The sequence below is a fragment of the Gossypium hirsutum genome, chromosome D09 (genome assembly GCF_007990345.1).
Source record: "Gossypium hirsutum isolate 1008001.06 chromosome D09, Gossypium_hirsutum_v2.1, whole genome shotgun sequence".
NCBI classification, from domain to species: domain Eukaryota; kingdom Viridiplantae; phylum Streptophyta; class Magnoliopsida; order Malvales; family Malvaceae; genus Gossypium; species Gossypium hirsutum.
The window spans coordinates 4,572,008-4,577,722 of NC_053445.1; the positions used below are offsets into that span (position 1 = coordinate 4,572,008).

The 5,715-nt window shown below is 35.1% G+C and overlaps 1 non-coding gene across 1 annotated transcript; it reads right to left on the minus strand.

Annotated features, from left to right (window-relative positions):
- Window positions 1–1,700: 1,700 nt before the first annotated feature.
- On the minus strand, window positions 1,701–1,808 carry LOC121221522 (small nucleolar RNA R71). Its single transcript, XR_005918913.1, has one exon. It is a non-coding gene; the product is annotated as a small nucleolar RNA R71 (small nucleolar RNA).
- Window positions 1,809–5,715: the final 3,907 nt, after the last annotated feature.

The window sequence follows — 5,715 nt, forward strand, 5'->3', positions numbered from 1 at the left end:
ATGTGAGAAACTTACATATGCTATGGATGAATTTACCTACTTCAAGAACAAATTTACTAATTAGTGATTTAATGTTGTTATTTAAGCTTATGTTGAGTAAATGAAATGGAGAGTAAGTAAATGGAATGATAAGAAAGTAAATGGAGTGGTTCATAGTATTATGAAAAGGTTAATGATTAAGTAATATGTTTTATAAATCCTATTATGTTAGGGATGAAAAATATATGTGATATTGATGAACTTATTCATTTATGAGTTGATGGTTATAAAATTTGATAAAATTTGAGGAATTGGTATAGATTTGTAAAGTTCATTATTGAAATGAAATGTTAAAGTTTAAAGTTTATATTAGCTTACTAAGCACTCATTACTTTCGTAGTTATTTTCCTTTACTTTATAGATTATCAGAAGCTCGATTGGTTTGGAAGCTCGTTAGAGAACTATCACACTATCCAGTGATTATATTGGTAGATTTTGGTGTTTTAATAAAGGTTATAATGGCATGTATAGGTGGAGATGTGGTTTATGTTTAATTGATGAGTTTGGCATGTATATGTTATTTTGGTTGATGTAATCTTGGTACTTTTGATGCCTTGTTGATGTGTGTTATTTTGACAATGTGTTAATGCATGCTTGAATGGCCAAAGTGGTTGGTGATGAACTGACCTCAACTTGGTCAAGTTATGGTATAATTTAGAAAGGTTTTGAATAGATGTGCATGATTGAAATATAATATGTATATATGGTGGTTGTTGGTACTATTTGGAAATGGCTAGATTTGTGTGTGTTAGATGGTTTTGATACATGGAAGAAATGGTCCAAATGGAAAGGTTATTTTGCTATGGCAAGAATCTAGTATGGTATAGTTGAAATGTGTCAATTGTGATATGTTTTGGTATGGAAATAAGCTAGTTGATGAATGGTTAAATATGCACATGTTTAGGCATGTTTGATGTATGTGTTTGAGGTGCCTATATGGCATATTGGTTGTATGGATTATTAGCTTATGGTATAGGTCTTTTTAAGTAGGTTTTGAGCATGTTTTAAAGCCTTGGTTATGTGTCCAAGTGTACTTAGGTATATGCTTGAGATGGGTGAATGAAAGGGCTTGTTTTTAGCCTATTTCTTGTCCACACGGCCTAAGACACGGGCGTGTGTCTCACACATCACCATGCGACACGACCATGTGTCCCTTGTAGGTTTTAAAGGGTTGCAACTCAGACAGTTACATAGCCTAGCACATGGGCGTATGACTTGGCTATGTGACCCAAGTCAGAGAGTTACACAAGCACGGACACGGGTTGGGACACGGTCTTGTGTTCCTATTTTGAATGTTACACGACTTGAGACAAGAGCGTGTGTCTCAGCCGTGTGAATCACACAACCTTGTGACCCCTGCAGTTTGAATTTTTCTAATTTTTTCCTCAATATTTCAATTGTTTCTAATTTAGTTTGGAATCATTTCCAAAGTGATTCTAAGGCCTCGAGGGCTCAAATAAGGAATGATATGCATGTTTGTGATTGAATTATGCCATTTTTATGTTGAGGTATTAAATGTATGTTTTAAAGTTACGATTTTATGGTAACGCTCCGTAACCCTATTCTGGCAACAGAGACGGGTTAGGTGTGTTACAATCACGACTTGGGCTCAGATGATATAGCAGTTTCTGTTGAAGTATTTTCCACCGGCCAAAACAACTAAGTTGAGGAATGACATCTATTTTTTTTTCTCAATTTTAGTTTGAGACATTGTATGATGCATGAGAGAGATTTAAGGATCTTTTAGGAAGGTTCCCTCATCTTGAGCTACATTTCTGGTTGCAAGTTCAAACCTTTTACTACGGTTTTATTCCCTCGACTAGGTAGATAATTGATGTTGTAACTGGTAGAACAGTGAATAATAAAGCACCTGAGGCAAACCAAGAATTTATTTAGGAGATGACACTAAATAACTATCAATGGCAAGTTACGAGAACAAAGCCTACTAAGGAAGTTGTTGTTTTCTATATAGATGCAGTTGCTATGTTGGCGAGTTAGGTGGAAGCGCTAAGTAAAACAATTAATGGTTTGAGTTGCAGTAAACTTTGGAATTCGATAATGCAATGCGTTGTGATTGGAGCCGGGATGATTAATCCAGAATGCTTACCCTTCAAGTCTAACATGGAGCATGAACAAGTTGATTTTATGGGTAATAATTGTAGACCTCAAAATAACCCTACAGCAACAACTATAATCTTGGATGGAGGAATGATCCAAATTTTTCTTGGGGTGGTAAAGGAAATCAAAGGTCACAACCCCCTCCAGGTTTTCAACAACCTTATCATCAAGAAAATAAGTTGAATCTGGAAGAGATGTTGACTAAATTTATTTCAGTGTCAAAAACTAGATTCTAGAACACTGAAACGACTTTGAGGAATTAGCAGACATCTATTCAGAGCCTCGAGAATCAAATTAGCAATCTTGCTAAATTGGTTTTTGTGAGACAACAAGACAGTATACCTAATAACACTAAAACTAACCCAAAAGAGCAAGTCCACACAATCACTATATGAAGTGGAAAGGTGTTAGCCGAGCTTAAAAAGAAACTGAGGCTAGAAGCTATTGAAAAAAAATGATGGGGTTCAGGAATGCAAGAAAGAGTATAAGCTGGTGGTCAGAGAATACAAACCACCAATTCTATATCTGATAAAGATGAAGAAAGACCACATGAATGAACAATATAGTAAATTTCTTAAACTTATAAAAAAATTGCATATCAAGTTACCTTTTGTTGAAGTCCTTTCGCAGATGCCCAAATAAAATGAAGTTAGACGAACTGCCCACTGTAACGCTCAATGAGGAGTGCTCGGCCACTCTCCAGGATGTCCACGGAACTAACTAACAAATTTTCTAAGGCAAGTGAACCTATTAATTAAGAGTATAAGTATGGTGAGCAAAGATATCATTCCCACAAAGACTAAAAGTACTACTAATTATCATCTTTCTATTATTTAACTGAATAATTCGAGTGATTGGTTAAAAACTAAAATTAACTCAATTAATTAACTAACAAACATGACAAAGAATAAAACACGAAAGTAATCAATTAAAAATCGAGAAGCAAAACAATACCTAGGAAAGAATGCGCTTAGATTTCATCTGTCGCTATCAATCTAAATTACACAATTCCTTTACTTAGCACCTTGATCTATATAAATCCCTAAATTATGCTAATATCTCTTTTGAGCATAAAAGCAACTAGCTCTGGGTTGATTAATTGAAATTTTTTTCTAACTAGAACCCATATTATCTCATTAACTCGTGCTATGGATTCCCCTATTAGATTTGAATCTAATTTGGTAGGTTTCTGTTGTCTTTTTTCTAGGATTGCATGCAACTCCACTCAACTAAGCAAGAACTACTCTTAAACAGGGTTTATTCAACCTCTGATTTAAGCACATCAAACATGGATCAGTACTCTAGAAATATTAAACGAAGAACTAATAATACATAATTGAGAACAAGAATTTAGTATTTATTGCGTAAAATAAAAAATAAAACAACAAAAATACATTAAAGAGTTCATCTCCCCTAGGTACTTAGAAAATTAGTTCGTGCTTGACAATAAAAACACCCAATAGACAGTATAACCGAAAAAAATAAAGAAACTTGTGATAATATCCTTAGATAAAAATATTCTTTCTTGATGAAAATCTTCTTCAAAATCAACTTCAGTGGTGTTTTCCAAGTTCTTTGATTGAATATTCTCTGACGGCTCACTCTTGTCTTCTTATTTGAGTCATATATACGTCTTAGAATGCAAAAAAAAACCTAAAAATTGTGATTTTTTGTGTTTCGATGTGCGGTTCCATGAAATCGACATGGCCTACCACATGCCTGTGCGGGTCACACAACCGTATGGTCTGGATGTGTGAAATGGTTCAGCCCATGTGGCTCCTAGAGCTTGCTCTAACACTTCGATTTTCACTCGTTTTCCGCTCCTTTTGCTCCCAAGTGATCTGTTACGCTTTAAAATAAAAATTTAAAGGATTAGGAGTATAAAATTTAGAATTAACATCGGATAATCACCCAAAAAAGCATTAAGAATGAGGTTAAAACACTTTACTGTTAACACTTATCAAATATCCCCACACTTAAGCGTTTTCTTGTCCTCAAGCAAAATTCTCAATCTACAATCAAGTTAACTTCCCTCAATTTATTGTTTTCACCGACAATGTCTGATGACAATCTACAGATAATCACGCATTGAAAATTCAAACTAAAATGACACTAAAGAATGCAAGCAATCCAAGCAAGAACTTTTAAACCATAAAAACATAGGTGTTTCCCCTATCTCAATAATTAATTGAAATTCAACTAAAAAATAATGAACATCCTCACTAAGGTTCACTCAAAGCACTCAAAGTATTAAAGGTTCAAGTAATGTGCACTTAACAGTCGAGCATTACCATAGGCTTGCTTGAAAATCAAATCCCCACCACTATATAATGAGATGAGACACCAATCATGCAACACCCCTAACCCGTATCTGTCGTCGAAATAGGGTTACAGAGCATTACCTAAAATTTAAAACTCAAAACATTCGATTCCCGCCATTCTATATTTCATAGAAATATTCATCCAAACACATGCATAATGTCCCTTTTTTTAAGCCCTCGAAGCCTTAGAAACGATCCGGGACTAAATTGAAACACTAAGAAATTCATGGAAAATTTTGAAATATTTCATACTATAGGGGTCACACGGCCGTGTGACTCACACGGCTGAGACACACGCCCATGTCTCAAGCTGTGTGGGCAATCAAATTAGGCACACACGGCCGTGTCTGAGCCCGTGTAACTCTCAAAATGGCCTCACACGCCCATGTGACAGGCCGTGTGCTAGACCGTGTAACTGCCTAACTTTTAGCCCTCTAAAACCTCTAGCAGACATACGGTTGTGTCACATGGCCATGTGTCACACACGGTTTAGACGCACACCCGTGTTTTAGGCCATAAGGAATAGAAATAGGCCGTTTCCAAGCCATTTCCTTCACTCAAATCATGTACACACATACAATCCATTTGCATCCATTTCAAGCACTGAAAATGTACCTAAAATATAGATAATCAAAGTAGATCAATATGATACCTATTCATACAGCCAATATGCCAAAAGGCACCTCAATTCACATCATATCAAATACACTTAAACATAAGCATAACCTAGCCATTTATCAACTCAACCTTTGCAACCTAATTTCATACCAAATCCTACCATAATAGCCATATACCAAGATCACATTCAAGCTTACCGAAAGAGCCATTCAATTCGTATCATCACCAAACATTTCAACATTTAACTAACAAGCACCAAAATGCTAAAATTACATCAACCAAAGTACCTTATTTACAAACCAAACATATTGGCTAATCCATCAAGTACAAAACATGAACACATGCCATTATAACCATTACTTAAAAACATATAAAAATCTATTGATATAGTCGATGGATAGTGTGATAGGTCTTCGACGATCTTCCAACCCCAGCGAGCTTCCGGTTAACAATAAAACATAGAAAAAAACACAAAGTAAGCATATAATGCTTAGCAAGTTCGTAATTCATAAACGATGCTTACCATTTAAATGCATAGGCTTAAAAATAAATATGGATCAATCCATCACAAGCTTGGAACAAGCTTAAACATCATCAACAATACAAATTAGTGCTTAAT